Source organism: Centropristis striata, chromosome 1 (genome assembly GCF_030273125.1).
Source record: "Centropristis striata isolate RG_2023a ecotype Rhode Island chromosome 1, C.striata_1.0, whole genome shotgun sequence".
Lineage (NCBI taxonomy): Eukaryota > Metazoa > Chordata > Actinopteri > Perciformes > Serranidae > Centropristis > Centropristis striata.
The window spans coordinates 9,505,006-9,526,483 of NC_081517.1; the positions used below are offsets into that span (position 1 = coordinate 9,505,006).

At 38.0% G+C, this 21,478-nt stretch overlaps 1 protein-coding gene across 1 annotated transcript in view; it reads right to left on the reverse strand.

Annotated features, from left to right (window-relative positions):
• neurl1aa (neuralized E3 ubiquitin protein ligase 1Aa) overlaps nt 1-21,478 on the reverse strand; it is an 85,465-nt gene that overhangs the window by 51,016 nt on the left and 12,971 nt on the right. The gene's annotated exons all lie outside the window — the stretch shown is intronic.

Here is a 21,478-nt window from a genome sequence, read left to right on the forward strand (position 1 = left end):
AAATAGTAGCCCAGCCCCCCATGACCCGAGTGTCGATAAGCGGTTAAGGATAATCAATGAATGAATGAAAAAAATGGAAATATAAAGAGAAATAAGATAAATATACAAAGAAAAAACAAAATTTTATCAAATAATTTATATTTAAATGTATTTGTTCAATTCTGTTTATATTTTTTGATACATGTTTTAAAAATACATGTTTCTTTTTGCATATTTTTCAAATTCAGTTGTTTTTATATAATGTCATTTATATGTTTTTGCCTATTTTATTACAGAAAAAGCAAAATTAATGGGCCAAAGCAAAAGCAAGAGGGAAAATAATAAGAAAAAATAAATGGATAAAAAATAAATGTTATGATATAAAATAATTAAAAATAATTATGGATTAAAAAATGGATTGAAAAATGGATTAAAAAAATACCTATAAATGTCTTTATATCTTCACACTTATTTTTAAAATGTATTTTCTTTATATTTCTTTATTTTTTAAATTTACAAATTTATTCTTTTTACTATTTATGTTTGTATTCTCTTCTTCTATGGGTCTTAATAAAATAATGCCATAACAATGTATATAAAAATACTTAACAGATGTTGACTTTATATCAATAATAAACAATATAGACAGCATATGTGGTTAATATTTCACCATTTTTAAATCAGATTTGTCATTAAAAATGCTGTTAGCACTCTTGTAAAGTTTATTTAGTCGGTGGTCTGTTGTTCTGCGTTCTCCTACTAAAAATATTCCAAACACTATACTTAATATAAAGGCCATTTGTAATGTTCTTCAGTTTTGTTTGTGTTTTCATCAGTTGCACTAAAGATACATTTAGTCTTTAGGTGTTACTTACCAGTCAAAATGACAGGAGAAAAGATCAGATTTTGCCCATGTTTACTCTTGTTTTGCTTGTTTTTATATAATTGAACGCGGTTTCTTGCCGAGAGCAGGTGGTTGGGATGTGTCAAAGGTTGTCATATAGCCCTCTCTGTGTTTACTGTGCCACTAACTGGGGGCTGTACCTTCAACATGATTGACAAGGCCTTGGGGTAGCTCTATTTCTATATCCTCCCATGTTGGACTGAGGGTAGACTGGACACTACACTGCAAAAAAAGAAAAGTTGGGTGAACTCAAAATTTCAAGGCAACAAACTTCGATAACATTTTTAATTTTAATATTTTAAGTTGTGTTTTTGAGTTTGCTCAACTCTGAATTCTGATTTTTGTCAACTCAACTGTAAGTTTTACTAACTTATAATTTTACATTGTAATAACTTTTAATCCTTTTACATTGTAATAACTTTTAATCCTTAATCTGCTAACTTCTGCAATGTGCTGAATTGGCATGAGTGTAACGCCGCTATGAAATGTCAGCTAATGTTGCGACCACAATTTTGAGTTAGCAATGATACGCTCATGGCTACTCTTGTTGCTGTAACAAGCAGCGCCGCTAGCATCAGTTAGTCGCTAGCATCAGTTAGCCGCTAGCTTTCGCTAATGAATTTCACAGCTTTCCCGCATTTCACAACAAAGAAATAAGAGTTAGCGGAACTATTGTCCCTTGTTTTGAACCCCAACTTAAAGATATAAATAACAACAACTCACTAACTTGTTTTTGAGCAGACAACTGGCTTCCTTTGTTGTGCTAACTTACATTATTGCCCTAAATGTAAATAATTTATATTTCCAAGTTTGACCAACTTAAATCACTGTTTTAGGCCAAAAAATACAAGTTGGCTTTTTTGCAGTGTACAGTGATTTTCAGTTATCGGTTATACAAAACAGGAGTTAGCTGGTTAGCATGCAAATTTCAGACAATATCTCTGCAACACAATACAGAGACATCTTTGACATAACATCAAAACTGTGACTTCGTGGTTAGCACTCTCGCCTCAAAGCAATGAAGGAGTGAGGGGTTTGCATGTTTTCCAGGTCCTCTGGCCTCCTCCCACAGTCCAAAGACACGCACCTTAGCTTTAAATTGCCCGTAGGTGTGACTGAGAGTGTGAATGATTGTCTGTCTCTATGTGTCAGCCCTGTGATAGTCTGGTGACCTGTCCAGGGTGTACCCTGCCTCTCGCCCAATGTCAGCTGGGATCAGCTCCAACCCCCTTTGACCTGAGTTTGGATAAGCGGTTAAAGATAATGGATGGTTACATTTACACTTTGCACCTTTAAGAGCATGTAGTGTACTGATGAAAAACATTATGATTTTTTTTTTTTAGAGGAAAAGAGACTTTTGTTATTGATGAATTGCAATTCATTTAGGGATTTGATTAAATAACTTTTTTGTAAACAGGACAGAGATGCATTTTAAACAATCAAACATCCATTATTCTCTACATTCTTGCTAAAGTTAAAGCATTATCCAGTAAACTTGCAGGTAATAAGATCCCCATTTTCCCATCACTTTTGGTGATTCCGACCATCTAACCATAGCAACTGCCCTGCCTACCCGGGATGTTGATCCAAATGAAATCAGGACTACAACCTCAAGGTTTGGTTTGCTAAATGAGACACTGTGGACACACATGGGGTGCACACATTTGAGGTGAAGACAGTTGGTGGAAAGCGCTCATACCACAATGAGAGGCTAACCACATTTGGTTTCATGTATCACCTATGCAGACAATTGTAAAAACCTGGCTCAGGATTTTGAGGTTAACTTCAGCCAAAGCAAGATTACCTCCAAGACATCACAAACAACTGAAACTGAAATTAACTTCCTGATTGCATTCATCAATATTTATAAGTTAAATCAGTGGAGAACTATTCTCAACTATTCTCCCCATCAAAAATAAAACATAAAAAAGCAATTCCATTTAATTTATAAGAGTTAGAACAAGAAGGACTAGTTAAAAAATGTGTAAACATAAAGACATAATATAAAACAATACTTACAAGCATTTTGATTGATTTTAACATTTATTTTTAAATATTTGTATTTATATATCTTAATTAAATATGTATTTGTTTATTATTTATTTATTACATATAGATGGATCTATTTTTTCTGTATTTTTTTACATTTATTTTAATATGATGTTATTCATTCATTTAAAAAAAAATGTATTATAGGAAAAAGCAATACGGAAAAGATTAAGGAAGAATAAAGGGGTAACAATAAATGCATTGCATTATATTAAAATGAATACATTTACAAATAGAGTTATTTACAGGCAGAACAGATAAATAAATAAATATTTTTTAAACAAATAAATATATAATATTACTGAATGATTAGTTGACAACATAGAAGGATTAAAAGTCAATAGATAGTTTTTTGTTCTTATTCTGACAAAAAGCTGTGATAAGGGTAACACGTCTCCCCTGGGATGACATCACTGCACCAATATCTAACAGCTTTTTGTCACGCAAGGGACATGGCTGTAAGAGGAGAAGTACCTGGACACTGGCCAGACAAGTTTCAGGAAGAAACATCAGACCCGATTTTACCGGAGCCATGTCATGTAGCCTTGCAGATACACAGCAGAGGAAAGGCCTGAGGTACAGAGCACTTCCTTGGCTGCCTTGACGTTTGTGCTGTACTTGAATGCATTGCTAGAACATCCTTCCTTTGTACAATACCTTTTACTTCCTGTTTTAATAATGCAGCCACCACTCTGTCGGCCTTAACCTTTAAACATGAAAGCATCCTTTGGCCCGCAGTAACGCGATTAAGGTGCATCTCTGACAGTCTGTACATAAAATTGCATTACATAACTTTGCCAGATAATGTGGTGCTGCTCATGGTTGGCTGCAGGTCAACTGATATCGGAGGGAGCTATGCATACGACAGATGCTTTTCTGCTCTGACCTGTTTAGACCTGGAGAGCCCCTGGTGAACTTTAATACTTTCTGACAATACTTTTAGATTCATAAGAAGAAATGTAGATATTTGGATGGATGTGGAAACGGTATATTTTAATGACAGCATATATTTTATATTACAAGAACAGTTCTCTCAAGAAGTGTGTTTCGCTCCCTGTACTGATAACTGATCTACTCTGTAGTTGTGTCTCCATCAAAGCAAATTTTGAAGCGAAATTTGGAAATATCGCATCAGTCAACTGGTCTACAGCCAATAAACAAAGCCACATAAACGTACTTTGGTCAGAATATGGCAGTGTAATGTGTTGCTGTAGGCTAATCCGTCAGTAAACAGTAGAAGAAGTAGAGATTGAGCAAGAGAAAACAGTAGACGAAATAGAGATGCGTGAGAGAGATAAAACAACAACAAAAAAGAGTTTGCAATTTGGACAATTTTGGCCACCCACAAGAGGAAATGAAGAGAAGTCTTCAGGAATTAGATTCAATTGAGCAAGTTATGATTGTTCTTTCATGTCAGCTCGTCTTGACCGGCAGAGCACTAACAGCTGATCAGTCGTGAGTTAAATGTTCGCTACGTCAGAACTTATTTAACTTAAATGCAACAACTAAACCACAATAGCAAAACTACTTTAAGCGGGTATAAAAACCTTAATGCGCATTTTTCGAAAGTTTTGTCAAGTTTTGTCAAGTTTTGTCAAATTTTGGCGTTGCAATCAAGCTTTTCTCATGCAAATCTTCAAAATGCACATAGAAATGTGTTGATGGAAACACAACTTGTTTCCATCAACAGGTTTCAGGTTTCTTTTATGGCTTTTGATTGGCTTTTTGAGGTTTTTATTAGCTTCCCGTTTGAATGATGCAGAGAATTGCACAGACATCTCCCCCTTCAGTAAAGGAATGTGAAAACTCTCTATGACAAACTTGTCAAACATTTTAGGGGACATAAACATAAGAAAAACACACTTTCTATCACACTATCTATCTATCTATAAAAGCAAGAAGCGTCTGTGTGTGTGTGTGTGTGTGTGTGTGTGTGTCTAGGGCATATCTCGCTGACCGTTAGTTAGACTGACCAAAGATTTCGTATGTGGCTTGCGCATGGCACGGAGGTGTGCATCCTTGATTTTGAAGATTTTTGAATTAATTTTTCAAAATATCAATATTTCCGTAGGACGTGTTGCAGCATTGCACTGTTTCTGATCTCACACCTTTTAGGGGAGCTCCACCCCATTGTGTGATAGGCCTACACCTGGTCAGTAACCCAATGCACTCTGGATTTCCACGCCTGATTCACCTCATCTGTAAGTCTATTTAGCCTACCTATCTTTCGGAGTGTTAAAGTGTGCTACAAGGTTCGATTTTCCAATAATATTTGAATAGTTTCCAGCGAATATCAATGTTCAATGTGTATGTGCTGGATGGTGTGCATACCTTATGAAAAGTTAATGTTTTATGGATATGCAGACGTTGTAGTGGTCTGCATAGCCACAATATATGAAACACAGTAGTTCAATCAATCTACACATTCCACAACACACCTTATAACCCTTACTCACATTGTTCACACAATGTTCACAGTTTCTTTTTCTTAAAATAACTATTTCTGTGTCTCTTTATAGCTCAATGTACATCCATGTATTACCCAATATACACTTTGTATATTAACACTACGCATGAGTATTACACCTCATTGTACATCCCACTTTCACACATAACCTCATTTGGCCATAACTGAAAAATCTACTTGATCTCCCATTATACGAATACATACTTCCTACGGGCACTGTACTACTACATCAGAAAGCACCTTTTTCAATTCCCTCTGTGATGGTGTTGATTTTAGAAGGCACTGACAAAAGATGTTGTCGCTGTTGTGGATCAGAGCCAGGTCGTTCATCATTTTGGAAGGCAATGACAAACAACCCTCTTTTTGCCGTTTGTTTGAAGGCCTCGTCACTTAAGGGACATTTGTTGCTGTTTCCTCCATCTCTCACGCAGAGTGTCTACAGGATCTCTGTGTTAATGCCCATGGAAATGAGCGCAGCATCTTGTTCTTTAGTGGTCACATTTTGGATATACTTGTGAGTTGTTAAATATTAAATTGCAGTTCATTAAATACAGTTCCAGTAGCTTTGTGGCTACTTAATTTGGATTTTTGATTTTTTTTGTTGCTCCTTACTTTTTCTGCCATCATTCATTCTCAATATCAAAACAGTCAACCTCATAGCACAGCTGCCCTCATTGACCTCTATTTGTGTTTAATGTATCTGACAATGTTATGAATATAAAATAGGGATTGTATTTTTTTTTTAACAATGACAATGTGTTCCCTCCCAATTTTGCATCAAACATATTATTCACACTGTTTAATTTTTGATAATATTGGTATTTATTTTGTGGGGGATTTTTTACGTGTATCATATTCCCTTACCAGTGTTGGGGGTTAGACTACTCAGATTACTTTTTTGTTGCAACGAGTAACATAATGTAATATATTTATCCTTTACTAGAAGGGCACCCTTTGGCACTTTATCATGTTCTATCTACCATGGGGTATCTATAAGGCACTCTTGCACCTTTTCCTTGGAACTTGAGGGCACCAAGGGAGCAGCCCCCCACTACTATTTCCCTGAGTCCACCAGTGATGGAATAATATAGGTTTATCATTATCTTCCTAGTTTCAAGTACAAACAGATGATGGTGCGTTGTATATACTCAGTTCTACTCTTTGACCTTTGATTGCTAGTTCTTAAAATAATGCAAATCCCAATTTATGTTAATGGTTTCCTCCACCTTTAGCCCATACAGAGGAAAGATAAGGCAAAAGATGATTTTTGGCAACATTTCAGCTGTAACATCTTTGACGTACTGTATTGTCTGTCTCTGTATAAACAAACTGTTCCATGGTTTGGAAATTGAGTACAGCCATCAGACGTCATGTGGCTTCAGATCTGACATGATGTTGACTGATGATTAACCAACCCTCATCAACACATGTCCCAGCATGCTTCACTCTTTGATAGCAGCTGCAGACCAGACCTGACCAAGGTTTCCACGACAACCGCTGCTTGAAAGGAATTACGTACAGTAAACAGGGATGCATATGTAAGCACACAAACCCACATGAACACACACAAAGTCCGTTAGTTCAATGACACACAGTATCCATGAATAGTTACCACACAGTGAGACAAAAAGAGACAAGACAAGAGAAAGCAGTTTAGTGGACTAATAGCACAGCAAGGTGTGAGCTGTGCGTTAGTATAGCGATCCACAGGGGGGGACACAACATCCTGCCAGCAGAATGGGGCCTGCCGCCTCTTTCTTAGTGATTTGTATGGAAGTGAAAGGGAATCTGGCAGCAGATGCAGAGTGGCAGGGAGGTCAGCAGAGTGGGTCTTCTCCAGTTAGTATTGTCTGAGAGTGCTGCTTGGCATGTTTGTGCAAACAAAACTCCCTATTCAGGATAGTCTCTGGAGCCCCATCACAATCCCATTTGCAATTTGAGTAAAAGACTGTATAAAAGAAGTGTAGTCACTGTGACATCACCCATTGGTTTGTGGACTACTGTTGTGAGGCCTCAAGTTTCACATTTTGGACAACAGCACCTTGATCCTTTGGAAGCAGAAGTGACCATATTAGGATGAGTGGGTGACCATGAGGAGGTTGCTTAAAGCTAGCTAGCTTGGTTAGCCATGTAAGACTAAAGGGCAAAACACCAACATGGTAGCTAACACAAGGAAGTATATATATATATATATATATATATATATATATATATATATACGGCAGTTCTTTTCAGTGTATGGAATCACTATAATCAGTTCATTCACCAATCATTGCGAATGATTGGTGACTGCAAGTCTTAGGCATATGTGACCCACATACAGCTCCCACTGCAGCATTTTAAGGTTAAAGGTTAGGATGGGTTAAATGCAGAGGGTGAATTTCCCCATTGCGGGATAAATAAAGTAATCTTCTTCTCTTAATACAGTTACATCCCTGCTGCTACTTGGCGATTTGCCTCATGTTACACAACATAATATCTTATGGAGAATCCATCCCTTATACTGCTGCCAAGATTCAAGTACTTTTGAATCTCTCATCTGGATGAGTCAATATTACTGTTTGGGATGTGAAGGACAAGAAATCATTAATCTGCAAAATGAAGGTTAAATAGCTACTTAATGTTGATTATATACTGCAATCAGGCTAGCCGTCACATCTCCATGGTCAAAACAGACGCCACCAAGTTGGAGACAGACAGAATTGAAATGAAGTGAGCTTGGATTAAGTTTGGAGATATGAGGGACGACCAGCTTGACTCATTGTTATGGGTGATCAGTTTCAGTGTCAGTGTAGTCAGCTAACATTAGCATGCTCTCCCCGGGGACAACAGCACACCTAATTGCATAAATACACAGTCTTCTCCTGTCTTTGTTTTCATTCTGAGATGGAATTCTGTAGAAACACAGCCCTGGCTTGCCTCTATTTTCAGTTTGTACATCCAATCAAACTACAATTGTCAGATATTTTGGCAAATATAGTTATGGACAGTAGAAAGCAGCTTTGTTTCTCCCTCCAGGTCGGCATTCTCATACAAATAGATCTCCAACCTAAAATGACAGAATCGACCGTTTGTCAATAGCACACAAATCGACACATATGAGCATTTGTCAAAAGCGGCTCATGGTACAGCGGAGCTCACTCAATCACCGCCAATCATTACTACTACGTCTGCAAGATGGTGTCAGAGGACAGTCTAAAACATAAATGTGAGTTGTATTTTGCTGCCTGAACAAACGCCTTATATATTGACATTTTTGAGGGGAGACCAGTCTGTCTTATAAGATTGTGACATCACATGGGGGTGATTTCACATAGACTGCCATACAAATAGACTTCTTTTGGTAAACAGTAGAGTCACCCCCTGATAGACAATCAAAAGAATGCAGCTTTAAGGCACTTCTGCATTGGCTTTACTTTTCAGACCCAGAGGTTGATGAGTAACAGTGGAACCTCCAGAAACAGGACAAAATGGAGAGGGAAGGGAGGGGAAGAGGAGACACCATAGGGAACCATAACACCCTCTAAAATTTTTCAAAAGTGACATTGGATCATTATGTAATCGAAGACAAGAAAATGAGAAACATGGAAAAAGAGAGGGGGGAAAGGTGAGAGTTAGCGGGTGGGGGGCATTTGCACAGTTACTACAGCAAGCATTGGAATAATAATGTTCTCCTCCTTTCATGAATACAGCCTTATTGCAAATCCCTTTCTATCTATTCTAAGACATGCCCTCAGCAGGTATTCCAAATAACTACACTCTTAGTTATTAGCAAAGGTGAAAGTTAGTTTGAGGGCATAGGATGTCTGGTGTAATGTAGTACTTTTCATCAGAGTTGGAGCAGAAGAAGTGGGGAGGTGATAATTAGATCTGTCACTCTGCTTTAATATCTCTCAGACCCACTCAGCCCTGGGCTGGATTGTTGCAAAGAAATACCTCATTGTCTCTGCTGCTCAGGAACTGAAAATACAGTTTCCATGTCTGATAGGCTCCAACAAAATGTGCTGGTGAAGAGAGATGGGCTTCAGTGGGGTAACACTGTGGATATGAAAGGATTTGAATTATCAATGAGGCTGATTAATAAAGTTGGCCAAGCTGTTCTCATTTACTGTTCCTACCTATACCTACAAATATCAATGTACTATAATCCATTTGTAACCCACATAATGATTAGCCAGGAGGAGCAGCTTATTACAGTTGTTATTGGCAACCTTTAGTGGCTGTAGTAATTATGACGGGGGGAAAGAAGGGAGTCAAGGAAGTAGTATAAAAGAGCAACAAAGTCAGCGTAGGGATGGATGGGTCAGAAACATAGGACTCTGATCAAGGAGATGGCTGTTTACATCCCCTGAGAAATAAAAAGCCAACATTGCTATTTGAACTTAATTATTTAAGTTTTAAGTTTACTTCCGTACATATGTAACAATGCCACCTTCTATGTCACATAAGGAAATCAGTACATCGTTACAAATGAAAGTAATTTAAACCCAAACCATGATCCTTTTTTCGAAACTTCGATAGTAGTTTTGCTGCCTTAATCTAATCAAGTAGTTCCATTTCACAGTGCTAGCCATCTGTTTAAAACCATGTGTTTCCTAACATTAAATAGGACGATTCTCACATGATCTTGTGATATCAGTATTCAGGTTCCATGCAAGGTAAGTTGGCTAGTACAGATTCATAATTCATTCATATTGTGTTAATTAGTGAGTTTTACATTTTAGTTAACATTGGAAAGAGCAACACTCCAGTAAAAGCAAAGGCCGATGCAAGGATACAGAGTATAAAGAACAACAAGGTCCATTTAGGAGGGGTAGTAGGAGAGATGGATGGGTCTAACTAATTTCTGGACTTTGATCCAGGAGACACATGTTAGTGTACTGTGTGAAACCAAAAGTCAACATTGTTATTTGAAGTTATGTAACTTAACTTTAGCAAAATCTACGTCCAAAAATGAAAGTGAGATGTAACAAAACCGTGACCAGCCATTGAACTGGTTGACAACTAGACTACTAGAAGGTGGAGAAAGCCATTGAATGGGTCGATGCATTATAAGAAATAACAGGTGTAACAATTGTAGTAAACAGGTAACTTTGGTCCCCTTTCATGAATGTTCCCCAGCCCAATATATAAATACTGCAGAGCACATATTTGCAATGTTTTTAACAAGCATACTGTAGCATATCTTGCACCCTGCTCCTCATGACTTCGTAAATCTTGTGCCCTGAAGCTACTAAATCTCAGCTGAATCCTGTGACTTCTCTTTCCTTTCACTTTTCCTTCCTTTTCTTGAGCTCAGAGCAAAGCATGAGACATCTTCGTGTTTTTTCATGCTGGAAAAGAATCTGATACTCAGGTCTGAGCTGTGGGAATGAGGAAAATATGCCCTTAAAACGATCTGCTTATCTCTGTTATGGTCCCAAATGAGACGAGGAACAGATTAGCCCCCGGTAATGTCTTTGGTGGCCTCTCTTGTGTCTAATTAAAAAGGCCATTGTTTTAGTGAGCACATTTCAAGCAGTGATTGAGGTGGCTTTCATTCTGAGGTGTGCCAGCTCTATGGGACAATCACAACACTTTTAAGAACTCCATTTCTTTTGATCTTGCTCAGCTCAGCAGCTCCTCGAGGATCTAAACGCAGCATAAAATCCTAGAGAGAAGACTAACACAGGTTGTAAATGTGATAAATGAGAGGAAAGATAAAGTGAGGGCCACATAAATGGATAAAAGAAAGCTCTGGTAATCTGTCTCAGCATCTGGAAGTATCCTTTTGCCAAATGTGACATGAGCCAGTGGGTGTCAAGAAGGATACAGTGCGGTGATTCACAGAGGGCAGGGTTTGGAAACCACTAAACCAGCAGGGCCGCTGATTGATGGCGCCAAAAATCCATGCAAACGCATTCATATGTTTCCCCAAGCAGCAGCTGTCCCATATTAATCTAATGTAATGAACAATAAACAGCCCATCATGATCGGAATTGCAATTTAAAAGTCGCAGTGATCTGTTCTGAGAGGAATTACAACCACATGTAGTCCTGCGCGTAAGAGAGGGGAGATCTACAGGAAACAATGAGTTTCCTCATTAAATCTTTTCCTTTTTTTATGTTCACGTTTTTAGCTAGAGTGTGAGCCTAAAGATGACAATGCTAGTCAGTTGTTGGCCTATATTTGGTCCGGACTAAAATATCCTATTACTATTGCCATTATTGTTTTTACCGACATTCATGGTCCCCAGACAATGAATGCTACTGACTTTTACTCTGAATTTTACTGGATAGTACCACCATGAGGTTGACATTTTTTGTTTTTTTTAATGAAATCTTGAGTTAGATGAAAATATATTCTTATGTCTGTATGTTAAATATGAAGCCAAGCAAAAGGTCAGCTCATAGCTAATTAAGAAGTCCTCCAAACTGTGACCACATAAGTTGTTTGTTCATACAAAGGTCTCTTAGCCTTAGAAAAAAGCATTCATTTTAACCCAACTTAGTGTTTCAACTGAAGCAATGTATTTTGTTGTTTAATTTGACTTTCAGTGGAAAAGTAATGCCAAGGGACACATAATAACATTTGTCCAGATGAGAGCTGAAATAAATTAGGGTACAACCCATTCCAACCTGATAAAACCTGAAATCAGCCATATAATCAGCTTCAGGAAAGCCAAGAACAAATGACCAACGCAAGTGATCAACCCTGCATAAAATGGAGGATGGAATTACATTTTTAAAAAAGAAATAAATCACTTTTTTTTTTTGGCATGAAGCTTAAGGCTATTACAATCTGAGGTTTCCATTTTAAAGACTGGAACAAGCCAGAAAAGGTTTTTATTCATCTTAATAATGTGCTTCCATGTAGTGTGTAATATTACTTTGGCTTCAGAAAATATTGTGTTACATAATCATCAGTGTAGCAATAAAAGGAGACATTGTGTTTCTGAATAATACAACCCAAGGTCAGCACATATAAAAAAAGATTATATGCAACATACGATTTGTATAAAACAGCACAAATAAAATGAAAGCTTCCCAATATCTTTAGCTCTTTCCTGGATTTAACCAAATGTTAAGTGTCTTAGACTGTCATCTAAAATGGCATGAATCAAAAATCAGCAGCATAATCATTTGGCCCTTCTAAAAAGCAGATTATGTAATATGAAGAGCACTCGACCTTGACTATAATTGATCCAGAAAAGGTCAGTAGTGAAGGCTACTTTTTCAAGGATGGTAATAGCAGTGTGCAAAGGACAAAAAGGAGGATAAGCTGACGTTTAAAATCATATTTCATTATGTTATTTCAAGATAAGCAAATATATACAAACAACAATAACAGATGCCAGGGCAATGCTCTGTGTTTACAGTTCTAGCAGCCTCATGGTATTTCATCAGACTAGTTCGAGGACAGTCATGAGACACATGAGATTATCTTCTTTCCATTTCCCTACTGCCTTCCTGCAGCTATCTCTAAAACAAACATAGTAGCATCTCTGAGCCATGGTTGACATTTGGGTCAAGATATTTAGTATGAAGTGGATGTTCAGAGCCCCATAAATTCATGTAAAACAGATTCTACCACGATACAATTTGATTTCCTCTGAACCCAGTTTTTTATTTGTGCCAAAACCTTCGTATACAGACATCATATACAACAAGCTAAATTTAGGCCACCAAATCCGGACGTTATCAAACTGCCAAATGGGGGTTTACCATCGCTTATGATTGATCTGTATGGGCAAGTAGGGGCCTCCTCCACCTACTAGTAGGTCAAGAAAGTTGTTATCAGCACATTCTATGGCTATGGCTGATCACTGTTTTCTTACCTTTCACTTTAGCTTTTTTTATATTCTTAACCTTAGCAGTAGTTACTGCACCTAAATCTAACAAAAGTGCGTAGAACTGACATTACATAGGGTGACCATATTTTGATTTCCAAAAAAGAGGACAATCGGCATGGCCTCGAGACACAAATTCAGACAGGCTTCTCGGAGGTTGATGAACATGCTTTATTATGCTTCAATGGTGCAAAATTAACTTCTGTAATAAAATAAAATGAAATCTGTAAAAACTTGTAACAAAATAATAGCTCTCGTAGACTCTTTTCAAATAAATGAATAAATAATAGGGAATAATGTTCTAAATATGAACTCCTCTGTTAGAAAATGTAGCTTCAACAATATATCTCTTAATAACTGCAATAAGATAAATAATAGAAGAGTCTCACAAAGATACTAACTTAACAAACAAAAAGGATCTATACTTTTCATCTTTAGTTGTCTTTGAGCTTTGAGCTTTGAGATCTCCAGCACCTTTGTTAGACACTGAGACATATGTGCCAGCATTGCAGACGGTGCACTCCGCCTCCCACCTGTCCTGACCGGGACGGTACGTCGGAATTTTTTTTTGCAGTTCATCTGTGAAGCTGCACTTTCGCTTCGGCATTTCCCATGAAATGTTGCTCCGCTGTTCGATCTGCCCTCTGTCTGCTCTGCTCTCTGTCTCTCTCTGTCTCTCTGTGTGTGTGCGCGGTGCTGACCCGCCCACAAGGCAGCCTCTTGGTAATTACGTCTCGCAAAATTGTGTGCAAAGCGCCGGTCAATTTACGTGCATGTGTACTGGTCCTATGAAAAACAGTGAACACCGGACATTTTCGTGAATTTATAAAACCCGGCCGGACGCCCCGGACAGGACGTAAAAAGTGGACATGTCCGGGCAAAAGAGGACGCTTGGTCACCCTACATTACATGAAAATGACTTAAAGAACTTAGCTTTCATTCTACCCTTTAAGGAAGTAACAGGACATAAACTCAGGCCTTCCAGGTGGAAGACATTTGTATAAGGACCAATCCACAACCTTAAGCCACCTCTTTGATGCCCATACGTATGGGGATGCTAATCGCTAACCAACTTGAGATGGGCCAGTGTTTGAGAACTGACTGGCAGTTTTAATGGTAGGGAAACACAAAGAGGAATACAGAGTTTGAACAGTTGACAAGGACACAATTTTTTTTCATCAAACAACCAGAACAGCAGAGAAATATGAATATTAGGCGTGCCAGAGAAGTCCTTAATAAAGTCCTTTTTAAACTTGGTATGGCTCCTCCGGGCTGCACAGCCGAAGAGATTGCTGCATTAGAGTGTTGAAGCAGTCACACCTCTGAAATGGAGTCATGGAGCAAATGGCAGCATTTCAAACAATTTCTAAGAATATGAGCTTATCCCATAGTGTAGCCAGGGCTGCTAGAGGGCCCAAAGAAGTCGAGGTCTGGCAAAGGGACTGCACACAGTGGGTTGAACTTGCCAACACTGAGCCAGATTTTAGTCACAACAGAAAATCTAATTAAAGAGATTAAGAGAAAGTTGTTTATTAAAAGTCGTCTAGAATAAAAGTTTTATTGGGAGAATAATCTTGTATTTGAGCCATCTGAACCGAGGCAGAAACACTAATCGGGGTGATGAAGGTGGGAACTTACAGTAAAGGGAATGTGGCTGCAGCCACAAGGAAGGTGTTTGTGGGAGTAAAGCGAGTCTGCATGTTGTGAGCTGATCCCGTAAATGAAGAAACAACTGCCTTGTCACATGTATCTGGTTATGTGAGCTCTCTGAAAACTATTTGCTGATGACATGAAATTGCTTAGGCATTTTTTGTGGAGACCTTCTTCTTTAAAGAAATGTTCTGTGCATGCAGATGCAGTTGCTCCGTACATTTTTGTTTTCATTTGTTGTCTTTTTGCCTTTGTTACAGCAGCATGTATGACCTATGACAGAGATACTCTCATCAACAACAGAGATGGAAGCGCAGGGATCACTGCCTACAGCATCTCTAGACCAGCCTGCCAGACTAGCTGGACCAAGTGCCACTAAGGGCAGTGTGACCGCCATGGGAAAAGAGGCAATCGAGCCAGGATAAGAGCGAGGCTGGCCCAGCTTGGACCTAGGCCTGTTCAATTACCCAGTCTGCTCCTGGCTCTGGTAGCAGAAAAGTGAAATGGATAAAATAAGACTTGGGCTGGCCCAGCAATTAACGGTCAGGTTCTGTTATGTACAAATCTTGCAGTGCTCCCAGTGTTGTGCATGAACATGCTGAATGTTTACGGATGTTTTTGTGAATGGTAAATTGAACACATCATTTTGCAACTAATGGACGTGAACATGAGCGTGGTTAACTTTCACAACACTCATGCACTGCATACCTTGTTCCCAATTCTAGCCAGGTGCATACATACAGGGAGAGCCTTTAAATTGCGGAGCTATATTGATTTGTGACTGTGTTATCATCTGCTCCATGCAAAGTCAATTGCTTTTTCCCGCTTTTTTTATATCGTGTGCTGCAGAGACGAGAGCTGGGACACCAGGTCGGAGGTTCCATTCTCATTTATTTAACCAGCACTTTTACTCTGAAGCTGTTTAATTAAGGTAAAAAAAAAATAAAACATAAGGCAAATATCCCGCATAACTTCTCTTTAGCCTCTTTCCATCTGTGCTCCTCTGATCAGAGCGGTGTCCCTAGCAATGGTCCGTTAGCCATATCGGCTTCGTTGTAAACAAATACACATGACTGAGAGCAGGGTTAGCAAAGAGGAAAAGAAACCGGACGAATTTATTTGCCAATTGACACAATTTATAAATCGATAAAAGTCATATCTTGATTACAATCGTTATTGTATGTGTTTCATATTTTGCAGATCAGTGCTAATTTACTAGCACTTAAACCAACTTCCAATGCTAGTAATACAAGCAATAACTTAGCGTCACTGGCATGTTGTTAGCTTGCAAGCTAAAGCAGTAAGTCTGTTAGTCTATGAACTGTTAACTTAAAAAATGTTATTTTAAAAAGTACACTTTTATGAAATAAATATTGGATGTACACCTACTTTTCCTGTGATGCTTCACCTTAGCTGGCAGCTCCACCCAGACCACTGCTGTCAGTCATCTGTGGCTTCGGCACATGCGCTTTTGGAGAAATCATGGTTCGATTACTTTCCCCTGTGACCTCCATGTGACCCACAAACTTGAATTTGTGTTCACAATGAAGACTTCGTAGTCATAGAAATTAGAGTTGTATTCAAGACATTGCACTCACAGCTTTTAGATTTAAACTCACATAAAAATAATCCTAACCCAAACAATTTCTCAGACTCGTGTATATGATAGCAGAATTTTGTGTACAACTATTTTATTGACACACCAATGTTTAACATTACGAATATGAATGGTTGGAATCATGCACACATCTTTATGATAACTATCTAACTCCATATTCTGTTTCCTGTTTTATGTTGTACTAACACTGGCGCCCGTCTATCAATAAACGTAGAAACCAGCACAGATCTGAGTGTACAAATCATCTTACGATAAGGTTCATGTGTGGTTCATGAAACGTTTGTATCTCACCAATCACATCGTCACAAAGATGGGCTGTTGATGAATGTGGCAGCTGAAAACAAGCATCATTTAAATACCACACCCTATATACTCTATTCAGAGGCCTCGCCAAAGACCCAATACGGCCATGAAGAGAAATTTTTTACTTTTCTTTTTTTAAGTCACATTTATAAGTAAAGTGCACATTTTACAAGTAACACATAGGAGCGAAATAGACATTTTGTGAAGGTACAGAAATATGCAGCGCCAGGGGTTTATGTTGGTTCAGCAAAATTAACACAGAATATAAAACATCCAGTAAAAAATGAAATGAAAGTATATTTTTGTATTTATATTGATACTCAAACAAGTTCAGTAAATATTTTGGTTGCAGTTAAACAATGTTTTAAATTAAAGTCCAAATCACAAAAGTAGAGAAAATGCTGACATCCAACAGGTGCAACAGAACCAACTGGTATTGTTTGGCTCTCTAAAAAGTGTCATCGAAGGAAATCACTGCTGCGGAGAAGACTGACGCACCACCGGGGTCCGAGCCGAATAACAATAAACATTTAATAGCAGAAGATAATGGTTGACATTTAATAGCCTCAGACATGTGGACTTCACCCTGACTCAAACAGCTGAGATCAGCTGTCAGATTTGATCGTAATTTCCACGTCCAAATTGATAAACGATGCGCCTTGTGTAGAAATGACGCCCAGGTTTCTGCCGTTCATTCGTCTATAAATGAGGGCTACAGAGTCTTGTTTCAGGTCAGGTTGCCTTGTGCGATTTCCTGTCCCCGCCCGATTGTTGTCACCTGTTTCCAATAATCCTGCCCTCCGAGTGTATTTAGTCTTGTCGGTAAACGTCCCAAACATTCCTTGTGTTGCCTTCGCTATGTGTTTTTGATTTGTTCTGTCTCATCGTTTTTTGGATTTTAGTATACTGTCTTTGTTCACCTAATTCTTTAAAGACTTTTATGCTGTGTGAGTCATGCATTTGAGTTAATCCACTGTCTTGGTTCAGTCTGTATGATAGATTTGTGAAGAGATTGTAAATATACAACACAGAGAGGCAATGTATTGAAATTTCTAATGATTATAACCTTACAGTCCAACACATAATTTTTATATAATAAAAGTAAATTCCCATTGTGGGCAGGGTCAGCCAAGTAAGTCAGACCACCCATCAAGTTGCAGCTATAATGTAAGGGACAGGGATATGGATTATGACATTAGCAGTTGGCTCTTAATCACCCTGGGACTAAAAAAAACATCTACGAGGTGACTTCCCTCTCCCACCAGAGAGCATGGGAAAGTCCCAGATGACACTGCTGGACTTTTCTCTTTACTGAATATTCCCCCACAGCAGGCGAAGGTGATTTTATGCTCTGGGGGTTTGCAGCTGGGACCTGCAAGTAGGCTACCGTCTGTCAGTGGATCCTGTTCCTCTCTCTCTCTCTCTCTCTCTCTCTCTCTCTCTTACACATGCACACTCACTCGTACCCAATCTCTCTCACACCCACTCTCATCCTATCACTCCACTATAAAGCTCTTGTAAATGTCCCATGGCCACTCTACTGGTGACAGATGGTAAAGGCGGGATGAAAACTCCCCAAATAAATATGTAATCCTCTCCTCACATGGGCCGTAGCACAACGCAGAGATTATCCCATCAGAAACACTACCGCAGCAGGCCGGAGGGGAGATCACTCTTTCTGTGTGTGTGTGTGTGTGTGTGTGTGTGTGTAAAATGAATTGAAAGCATAGCCTGTGTGTCTGAATGGCTTCCTGTGCTGTTTGAGTGACAGAGGTGATTAGAGGCAAATCATTCACAAATCACATGAGTACTTATTTATCATGTCATCATCAGTGGGATAAAGAACCCTTATCTATCAGCACACAAGACAGATTCACACACCGATAACACTAAAAATGTATTCATTGAACTGATTTATAGCCGCTTTACTTCTTAGATTCTGGTGTCTCTTTGGGATTTAACCTACCCACACGGCAACCAGGATACAATTTATGGCTCTTTTATAATCATAAGCCTTGTAAGTGGTGTCCAATGTGTTAACTTCCTCAAACAAAAATAGGAACATGTTTTTACGCACAGTGACAGATGTGTTTTATTGGTAGCAATCAGTGATATGAGAGCAAACAGCACAACCTTCACGTAGTTTAAGGGAAACATAGAAGTGGAATAACAGCTGCCTCATCCACCCAAATACAATATGCAATAATTATTATGTGAGGCAATAACATTTGAAGAATTCCAGTTTATTACACCTTCCGTCCTATTTGTGAATAATTTTGATCACAATAACACTATTTTTGGACTTTTTGAGGATAAGATACACTTTCATTCTGTTGGGAAAGTTTGAAGTAAAATCATAATGTGTAATATGTGTATATATGTATATAGAAAGGTTTTTACTTTGCAAACAAAATAAATGCCCATGCAAATGGTTGTTGGATTCATCATGCATACTGGCCAAATTAGTTCTTACCAATGTGCATAAGTTCATGACTCGCAGTAACTCAAAATGTACCTTGTGCCTGCTTTTTGCAGTCAGCATACTGCCACAAAGCCCATTTTTTGCTCTCTTACAAACGGGTTGAAGTTGTTGTAAGAGAGCATAAAAACCCTAAAGAATTTCATGACTGAAGAAGAGTGAAATACTAGTGTCCAAGGTGGAAGCCAGGAAAGGAACACTTTTGTGAAGAGTTTCCTGTGGAGTGCTGATGGTAAAAAATCAAACAAACAAAAAAAAAGTCTTCTGGCTGCTATAACTGAGGCCATGAATGCTGTGTCCCCTGAGATATGGATTGGCTCTCGTAAAAAAGAAACGGTTTGACATTGAAGTTGATGAGGAAAAAAAGCAGGACAGGGAACACCTGATCTATCAGCCCAGGATAAGACACACCCACCATTATTGGACAAATATCTATAAACGGGATATTTCCAGGAAATGAGGGTGAAAGTAATGACACCCAGCAAGGACTTTCAACCAGAGGTAATTTATTTTATAATTATCAGATGATATTTGTATTTGCCTGTGTGTTTAATGAGCACAATGTTATCAGAGTAACATTTACATTTTATTCAATTGAAAATAGCAATGCAAACAAAACTGCAATAATTGATGAGAATGAAAGGGCCTCAATTTTATCTAATTCATTCTGAATATATTTGGGAAAATGTGGTTTTAATATGCTATGCATTCAGTTAAAAGCTCTGTGTTTACATTCTTCATCATTTTGGTGTATGCATTGTCTGAAGCAGTTCTTATTTTGCACAAAGAAATACAGGTAAGAAAAAAGATGTCATCAATAATTTTTTGATAAGCAGGAAAACGGTGTGCATTCACAATCCACATGGTTAGCATGCTAGCTTGAGGTTAAAGCAGGAAGTTCTTTAACCCTTTGATGCACAACATATAAACACCTTCTAATGCACAACATGGGTCAAAAATGACCCGCATTCATTCCCCAATGTTATTTCATGCTGGCTGTGTGTTTGAATATATTTTTTCTATTACGACAGATCATTATATCCATTTTTCCTTTCATATTTATGAAGAAAATTTTTTATTATTACATCAAGTTTACACACATGGGTAAAAAATGACCTTGTGCATTAGAAGTGAAATGACACAAAAAAGGGTTTTTATTCAAAAAGTAAGAAATGAAAACAAAAAATTAGGACGTATGATGATCAAAAACATGTTATTTGAGGGAAAACCTTCAATACTGAATGATGAAATTAATTTATTGCAAAGATATAGAATATAAAAACTTAGTCGGGTCACTTTAGACCAGGGGTGGGAATTAATTTCCCCAAGGGGCCACATGACCAATACCACGAAGGTTGCAGGGGCCGGACCAAAACTCTGAACTAAAATTTGCACAATATTAATGTAATCGCTTTATAAAATACAGTAAATTATCTGATTTTGAGCTGCTACTGATAAGAATACATTTTATGATAAGACTGTTAATGTGGAGTAAATCAAGTAAAAAGTAGTAAATACTCCAATCACTATATCACTTTTCCATTTATTTTAAACACAACTGTAAATGACCTTTAGCAAGGTTCCTATTGGTGTTTTTGGATTATTTAGCTTGTTTTTCATGTTTGTACATTTTCTAGGTGTTTTACAATGTTGTGGTGCTTTTATTCTGAAATGGTGCCGCCCAGTGTGAAACAGGTGCTTTAATTTTGGAAGGTAGTGACAGGAAATAACAGGTGGAACGGTTAAATGAAAAAACGAACGGTAAATAATAACGAGTGCGTAGTAATTCATATAAAGTTGATATAAAGTATCAAAAAGGCTTCTATAGTGGCTGGCTGACAGGACACAAGGTTTGTTAAAGTTTATTTTCTTCTGTCATATATATTAGTGGCTATATTTGTGGTCTTAACTATCGTAAAAGTGCTTGTTAGCTCTAGTGCTAATGCTAATGTTTGCTATTTTTTTCAAAATAAAAGCACTGCGGTTATATTGATTTCTGGGTAACCTCACGCGGGCCGGACAAGGACAGCCAATGCCCAGGTCTGCTTTAGACCCATGTTGTGCATCAAAGGGTTAATTAATGTTCAGTGGTAATACTTTTGCATGTCGCCTTAGTTTTCTCTTCCATGAGTTTGTCTTATCTGCCTTCATAGCATGTCAATGTGTCATCAAAACAATGGCCAAAACTAAAAAAAAACAGA